The 8,315-nt window shown below is 43.8% G+C and overlaps 1 pseudogene across 1 annotated transcript in view; it reads right to left on the bottom strand.

Moving 5' to 3' along the window:
* Positions 1-3,740, bottom strand: part of LOC311010032 — a 10,426-nt pseudogene extending 6,686 nt beyond the window's left edge. Inside the window, exons 1-5 of the transcript XR_014599402.1 lie at positions 3,596-3,740; positions 3,097-3,279; positions 330-392; positions 165-195; positions 5-88 (exon numbers count right to left, since the gene is read on the bottom strand). The product of XR_014599402.1 is annotated as an uncharacterized misc_RNA (transcript). The remainder of the gene's footprint in view (positions 1-4; positions 89-164; positions 196-329; positions 393-3,096; positions 3,280-3,595) is intronic.
* Between the last annotated feature and the right edge of the window lie 4,575 nt (positions 3,741-8,315).

The following is an 8,315-nucleotide window of genomic DNA, read 5'->3' as shown; positions in this document are numbered from 1 at the left end:
GTACTCACGTGCATGAGGGAGTAGTAGGACTGTTTGCCGGTGTAAAACAGGAAGTGGAACGGCCGTCCGTCTGCTCCCCACTGGACAGCTTCACAGACAGACAATCAGGTTATGCCACGCTCACGGAGACTTATATTCTCGTTATTAAAGCACAGACTTCATACCTCTCTGCCTTGGAAAGATCTCCTCTGGATGCTGGAAATGGAAACAGAGTCAATCAAACATTTAGTTTTATCATGGAAGTGAATGTAAAATAGTTTGATAGGGATTCATAATTAAACTTGAAGGTCAGCCACACAGACGAGGGCCAAGCGTTCGTACAGACGCACCTTCATGAGGGGCCGGGCTTTCTTCTCAAACAGGCCGGAGGGGAAGAGGTAGGCGATGCTCCTCTGCCGGGGAGAGAAGGAAGATAAACGAATAAATTAAAAAAAGGACAAAGAACTGGCAGTTTGAGAGATGCAGATCAGGACAACGCTGACGTGTCCAAACAGCGGAGGTCACGCCAACGGACGTCACAGGAAGTGACAGAAGAGAAGAGGCGCAAGCTGCTCGCGGGTTCAAGGAAAGGCGAGTGTGATGTGTGTTAATGTGTGTGTGAGAACAAGCAGGAAAAGACACGGGTTTCTGGGCCGCTTGACAGCGAGCAGAGGACACGCTGGACGGCCAACAGTTCACTCCAAGTTCACCCGTGTTATTAGCGGCGCTGCAGATGGCCCCCCGGAGGACGGTGTTGGCCCCCGCCACACTCATCACGGCAGTCTGTTCAACTCTTCTTCCTCCTCCTCGCCGCTCCTCTTCCTCCTCTCCGCCGGCTCAATTAGCGAGGCAGCAGGTGCTGCGGGGAGGCGGCAGGTTGCTGCCTTTTAAAAAGGTTGTCAAAACCCCGGAAAGCAGGAAGAAAAGGGCTGGTGGAGTGTGTGTGTGTGTGTGTGTGTGTGTGTGTGTGTGTGTGTGTGAGGGACAGGGAGAGAAGTTTGAGGGTAAAAAGAAAAGAGGGGAACAGATGAAGACACACCTGTGTTTCACCTGAGCCTCGGCTCAATGTGGCAGAGATCCCCGAGGGCCGACGGCCGAGGAAGAGAGAAAACACGTCCGTCCAAAATCCAAACCGACAAATAGTCGGAGGAGCTTCTTAAAAAGCGACAAAACATTTTCTAGTGGAGATGAAACCAGGATTTAATTGACTGTTTAGTTGGTAAACGGGAAATTAATGTGCTTGAAGATGAGATATTCAGTTTATAATTATATAAAAGCAGACAAATGAACCAAATCCTGATCATTCTTGATAAATTATTTAAATGATGAGTAAAGTTTGCTTCATTTTCTTTTGGTCAACTAATTAAATTATTACTTCATCAAATGTTGAAACCAAACAATTTGTTTCAGCTCTGGTAAACATTTTTCATGTATTTTTTGACATCTTATAGACAAAATCATGAATAAATACTTATCAATAGTACTTAACTGATTAATTAACGTTGAAGAATCTGTAGTTGTATTTGGTAAAATCTTATGTCTATGTCCATTCAGATGTTGCTCTTGTTTTAATAAAGTATAATAAAGTACATTTCCATGAATTAAATATTATTTGCCTCACAAAATGTGAGGAAAAAGTGAAAAATGTATTTTTACAATGACATTAAGCAGAAAGAATACAGAAAAGGTTTGATGCTTTGCTTGATAAAGGAAATAATAAATCAATGTGGATTTATTTTCTATCTATCAACTGATCAATTCAACAACTGGAAGTCTCATCTTGTCTCAAAGTAATCAAAGTCCACCAAAGATTTTAATATTTAAAAGCTTAAAAAGATCATAGAAGTTTATTGTCAGTCTGGACTCCTCAGAGTCTGGGTTCCTCAGAGTCCGGACTCTGAAGAGTCTGGGTTCCTCAGAGTCCGGACTCTGAAGAGTCTGGATTCCTCAGAGTCTGGGTTCCTCAGAGTCCGGACTCTGAAGAGTCTGGACTCCTCAGAGTCTGGGTTCCTCGGAGTCTGGAGTCCACACCCGTCCTGCCACATTTCCCACTTCCCCTCCACACATCGAAGTCCGAGCTGCTCGCCGTCGCTTCGGCTTTCACAGCCGGCCGCCAACAGCTCTCTTCATTATTTGTGAGGGCCACCGGGGAGACCGGCGAGAGGAAAGTGGGAAATCACGCTAAATGATCGGAGCAGCGAGGGGCCGCTGTGTGTTGCCAGAAACCTGGAATAAGCGTGTGTGTGTGTGTGTGTGTGTGTGTGAGGGCCGTTGCTAATATCCCCGATGCAGCAGATTAGCCAGAGGTTGGCCCCACCTGCCCGGTGCCGGTGGAGCGCCGACGCTAATGATGATGCTGATGTGAAGAGACCGCAGAGCTTTAAATAAAAAAATACACACGTCTCCAGCAGCTTAATCAGTGTTTAAAATGCTTTGTGGCTTTTCAAACGCTGGCTCATCAAGAGAGGAAGATAAATGCTGGCCGGTCTGTAAAAGTTGTACTTGTTTTAATAAGAAACAAAGATGTCTGTCCCTTAACTTTCCTGCTCAAGAACTTCACTTTTAAAATGATATATGTATATATATAGTTTCTTATCCACCAGCCTCATCCTTTAAATATATGTATATAAAATAATATTAAATTATAACACATAGACTTTGCACTTAATAACATTATTCAGTAAAGCTGAAGTAACTGTTTATTAAATTACTCATACAACTGAAGATTTTTGCTCTACAACCAAAACAGAAATGCTAGTAAACAATCTCTTCCTCTGTATATTCCACCAAAATGTGCTTTTCACTATAACTTTGTCTTTTAAACTCCCTTAAGGATCCTTCAGAAATTAATTATTGGCACGCTGTCTTCCCCCAGAAATATCCTAAACCAAAACTTACATCTTTACCCAAATATTAAAACGTCTGAGCCAAGCAGCTTCACTTCCTGTTCCACTTACTTTAATTTTTAAATTTATTCTGTTGATCTAACAAAACCAGTGGACAATAAAAAGTCCTCGATTCATACAGGATGCCTCAAACTGAGCCCGTGGATACGTGACATACCCCGTCACCAGAGATGACGTCACGTTCCCACAGTAAAAACAACGACGCACTCACGTCTATGTCCTCCTGGGTGAAGGTCTCCGGGTCCTCCCCCATCATGTTGGCCAGGTGCCGCTTCCCAACGTTGAACTCCTCCACCTGCTTCTGGACGAACTCCACCGTGAACTTCTCGGGTCCGGCGGCCGCCAGGTTCTTCCTGCGGAGGGCAGAGGTCACGCACAGCTGCCGGCTCGGGACCTGGAGGAAGAGGAGGGCAGAGATGCTGTTGTTGTGAGATACGAAACGCTAGCAAAACTGTGCTAACTTGCTAATTGTATGGTGCCGAAGTGTAGTCAAGGGTTCACTTATTTATATCAACACATCCACACACATGTCACACCTGTGTGAACTAAATGCGGCGTAGACTGAGTGTAAATTTAGTAATCCGTCAAGCTAGTTTCGGCTAACAAAAGCTGCAGTCGGATGCTAGCTCAAGGACGTCAGTATCGGTCCATTTCCTGTTTGTTTTATGTCCATAACTTGTTAGTTTATCGAAGACAAAATCAAACGTTACCTGCCGGCTGAAACGCGACGTCACCGCGTTCAAACTCGAGCTGCAATTCCCACATTTTCCCAAAACAGATCCCACGGTTCGCACGCAGGACGCCGCCATGTTTCTGTCTGTGGCGGAAGTTGTTCTACGTCACGTACGTGGACCATTACTTATAGATTTTCAAAGTAAAACAAATTATATGGCAGAAATCTCCAGATAATCATTGTCATCATTTCAGTCATTTATTGCTCCATTAAACATGTGATTGTTCGTCTCAGAAATGTGAATAAATAGTTTATTTAAACAGGATCCACTTACTGTTATTATGAAAATCTACAATGGAACACTTCCAGCTTTTATTTTAAAATGAAGCCAAATAAAGTTTTGACCTCTGTGTATACTGATGTTTATTCATATAAATATGCGTTTGTATGCATTTTTGATTGTTTTTTAATGAGAATTAAAAGTAAGATTGCTTTAACATCCACATCCTCTTTTTCACTATTATAATACTATTTATGGGAATTAAATTTGAAATGATGTCAATGGGTTCAATAAAGAATGTAATAAAATATTAAGATAAAAAAAACATGAGAAATGGAAAGGAAATTAAGAAATAGATTCAAGTGAAAAAAAAACATAACAAAAACACATGTGAACAAAACCAGTTTCAAAAATAAAGAAGGGAATGAGCTGGATAATCCAAACCCCCTGACAGCAAACCACAGAGATGCATAATCTGCTTCAAAATGACAAATGAGGCGACTGAAAACCGAGTGAAGCACAGAGCATTTTAAAAACAATTGACTATTGTGACTTATTGGCTGTTTGATTTACACAGCTTTCTTTTTTTTTTATCTCTCAGACATCAGTGCACATCACATCACAGTGTCACGGCTCATTGAAACCGCGTGTTGTTCAGCATGATCTTGGAAATTCAAAACATGCCGGCCACATGGAGCAGCTAAAAAGCTAAGTCTGCAATGATCCGGCACGCCAAAACTATTCCTCATGTCCTTTTTTTAGGTTGTAAATGAACACCAGCTTTCGTCTGAATCTTAAACTACTTAAAACGTGTTTGTCTACAGGTTAAAAAATAACTAATTCACCTGTCACTTTCACTTCTTTACCATCTGAAAAGTGCAGAGATCATTAAATGGAAGTATGCTGACAGTTTGATTCATATTGCATTTAAGCAGAGAGCAGAAGAGTTTACACCACACGATCAACATGTCCGGCGCCAGTACAAGTAATTCCTCCGACACACAACGATCTGAAACCACGTTGACCCCAGAGAGCCAATAACATGGACTTGTGAGGCTCTGGCCCACTTTCATGCGAACTGCATGTGTCTTCCATGTAAAACCAGCGGGGAACCGCCAGTGTCACGCCACAGGATCCAACCGAGGTATCAGAAATAACACAATGAAAAAAATGCTCAGTCACCGTCTGCCAAGCGCGCTGGCACGGCTACACATAAAGCAGATTGTTTTGCATATGTGCGGCGCGGAGACGGATTAACACAACGTTTTGTGTGGATTCCTTTGGAAAGAGACGAGCACAAGATGCCACCTTCATCCAACTTTCCTCCAACATTCCTCCACGACTCTCATGCCTTGCTCAACAGCTCGTGTGCATGTTTGGTTGCTTTTGTCTCTGGGAAAATTAAATGATAAAACAAAGGTTTTCTGGAAACAAAATAGCTCAAAAGCAGGAAAACCCTCTTTTCTCTGTGACCCGTTTGACTTGATAATCCGTGTGAATCATGGAAGAGGTCTTTGTTCTCTAATGTGGATTCTCATAATATCTGAAATGAAACATCTTCATGGTTCACATTTAAAGATAATTCTAACGCATTTAAGAGGACTTCCTCTGGAGAAGCTGTGTGTTTACGGATCAATGCCGCGTGTCTTCACTTAGATTACTTTGATAGAGTTGAAACCAGGAACACGGGGAGATTAATCAAAGTGAAGGGGCACTGACTCCCGGCCCCGTGCCAGTCGATACGGCCGCGTGGTTAATTTGCCCCAAGGAGGGGCTGTCGTCGGGCAGATGATAAACAGTGTTTGCCCTGTTTTGTGTTTTTTTTTTTAGCCACGAGCGCATTGCTCACCAAGAAAAATAGTTTCGACCCACGGCCCTCTAATTTACAGTTGGTGGAGGGGGGGACATTAATCACCCTTCTGCCCTGACAGCGAGCCACCGTGGGTGGAGACGTTCGCTTGGTGGCCTTGAAAACCTGCAACTTACTGAAGGAGTCTGACACCATCTTTTAATGAGAAGCAACAAAACAATGCATTCAGAGTGAAAACGTGGAAAAAGGATTTCATTCAGGGAACCTCGGTCTTCATGCCTGTTTCTTCCTGTTAATACAATATTTATCTGCTTCTACTTGGCACTTTAACTTGTATTGTACAATGTATTATTGAGTCTGTCTGGATGGAAATACTTTTATGTTTTATAGGTTGAAGACAGATATGAGTCTCAACAAGATTAGAGACCTGTGTAAATAAAAGGTTAAATCAAATACAAAACGGTGTGAAAGTAAAAGCCTTTAATTAGACGTGAGAGATCCAGCTGATCCAACAGATCCCCATATGGACCAGAGGCTTCAGACAGGCCACACTGACCTCCTCTAGATCCCTTTTAATTGTAGGCGTAGAGACGTATGAGGAAATAGTGGAGGATATCACCGCGTGGCGCTGGGCCAAGTCTGCCCCCCCCCCCCCTCGTTCCCGAGATGCCGGAGAACCGAGGGCTTAGAATACCAGCGAACTGAGGCTTTGCTCCAGTCATCATTTCCATGCCCGCTTTACGCTGATTCCCTAATATCCTTAGCGCCTTGCGTAGGGATAAGCCCATCATGCCGAAACATGGCTGTCATGCCTATAAACCGTTCACGGCTCTAAAGAATCCATTATGGTTGCTCCACAAACATGGAGACTCAAAGGGCCACTTTGCTCGAGCTCATTTACTCCTTTAAGGCGTATTTATTTACCCTTAGTGCTGGCGGTGGAAGGGATCTCCAACACTTCAACACAATGCAGCGCAGCGGGACGGAGAAACCTAAAGTTTGTCATCTTTAATATACGTATCTTTGTAAAACACAGGGTAATCTGACAGAACAGGGAGATAAATCAGACATATGGATGCAGGAAGATGAAGATGAGTAGTTACGAGGACAGGAAGTTCAGGTTCCTCCGACTCAAACGTCACAGCTGCTTTGCCGTGAACGTCCACTGAATGGTGTTTCACCGAAATTCATACCTCAGGTTTCATAAAACGCCTGAATGAAGGGAAAATACACAACAGCCACCTGTTAGCATCGACACACACACACACACACAGACACACAGACACACACAGACACACACACACACACCAGTTCATAATATCACTCCATTTCCCCATTTCATCCGTTTTTATTCTTCCTTTCTCCTATTCCACGTCTCTAAATCCATTTTAATTTCCTTTTATTTTGACCTCTTGGAATGCTCCTATAATAACAACAACAATAATAATAGTAATACTAATAATACCACTGCTGTTATATCTCCTGTAAGTACTTCCACTACTAATATTCTGTGTACTTGCAGCACTGCTACGGTTCACTGTGTAGCATCAAGCTAACAGCCACAGTTATCTTTGTGGGAGGTAATCCCAGTTATATGCTATGGTTCAGTGCTCAATATCATCCCCCTCCACACACACACACACACACACACACACACACACACACACACACACACACACACACACACACACACACACACACACACACACACACACACACACACACATCAATCAATTTGTAGATTATCAACAAGTATGGTCATTGAGTGGAAATTAATTTGCGCTGGTAATGGATAGAGACATTTTGCTGAGATGCGTAAAAAGCAGCTGAAGCGCCAGCGATTACCTGCTGGAATCAGCCTTCATCAATATCCGGATAATTACAAAGCACTTCTGGCAGTGCGTGAAATGAACGGAGCGTGCAACAGATTGGGACGCGGCCATAGATGTCTGCAGATATTAGGCACCGCCGTGGTCGTCCTCGGAGGGAGAGCGCTACCTGAGGGAGGTTTCACGCTGCAGAGCCGAGTGTGACGGAGTCTAATAGGAGAGCACAGAAACACAGATGGGAATCAAACCGACACACAGACACCTAGAGACACGATGAAGCAGAAGGAACAGAAGAGGCAGAGCAGGAAAACAGGAGGATAACACCAGATACACAAACGCAGTTTAAAAGAAATGAGTCTCACACAATTTAAATACAAAGTCAAATAAAAAGACAAGGATGCTTCTGTCACTCCTGTTGTTTGAAAAAGTTTAATTTAAGTGAACTTCACCGGGCAGTACCGGGTTAGGGTTAGACCTCCTGGAAGAGACCTGGTTCAGACTCCTCCATCAGCAGAGCAGCATGGTGGAGCAGCATGGTGGCGCAGCATGGTGGAGCAGCATGGTGGAGCAGCGTTAATCACAATAAAAGCCTCACATCTCTTTGGTTTCCACGGCGATGCTGCAGATCGGAGGTCTTCTGTTCATGGTGTTGACCCCTGACTTTCCCTCACATGGAACCACTTTGCCCCCCCGGCCCTCTCGCCTCTCCGTCCTCTCAGACGGCGAGCTGGGGGCAGGATTGGGTTTCCTCTCCAGCTGAAGGGTTACTTCAGTCCATCTCAGGGATGAAAAGATGACTATTTTCCTCTTTTTTTCTCCAGGTGAGAGTCTCGGGAAG

The sequence above is a fragment of the Eutrigla gurnardus genome, assembly GCF_963514095.1.
Source record: "Eutrigla gurnardus genome assembly, chromosome: 24".
Taxonomy (NCBI): domain Eukaryota; kingdom Metazoa; phylum Chordata; class Actinopteri; order Perciformes; family Triglidae; genus Eutrigla; species Eutrigla gurnardus.
This window is presented reverse-complemented; position numbering and strand designations above follow the sequence as displayed.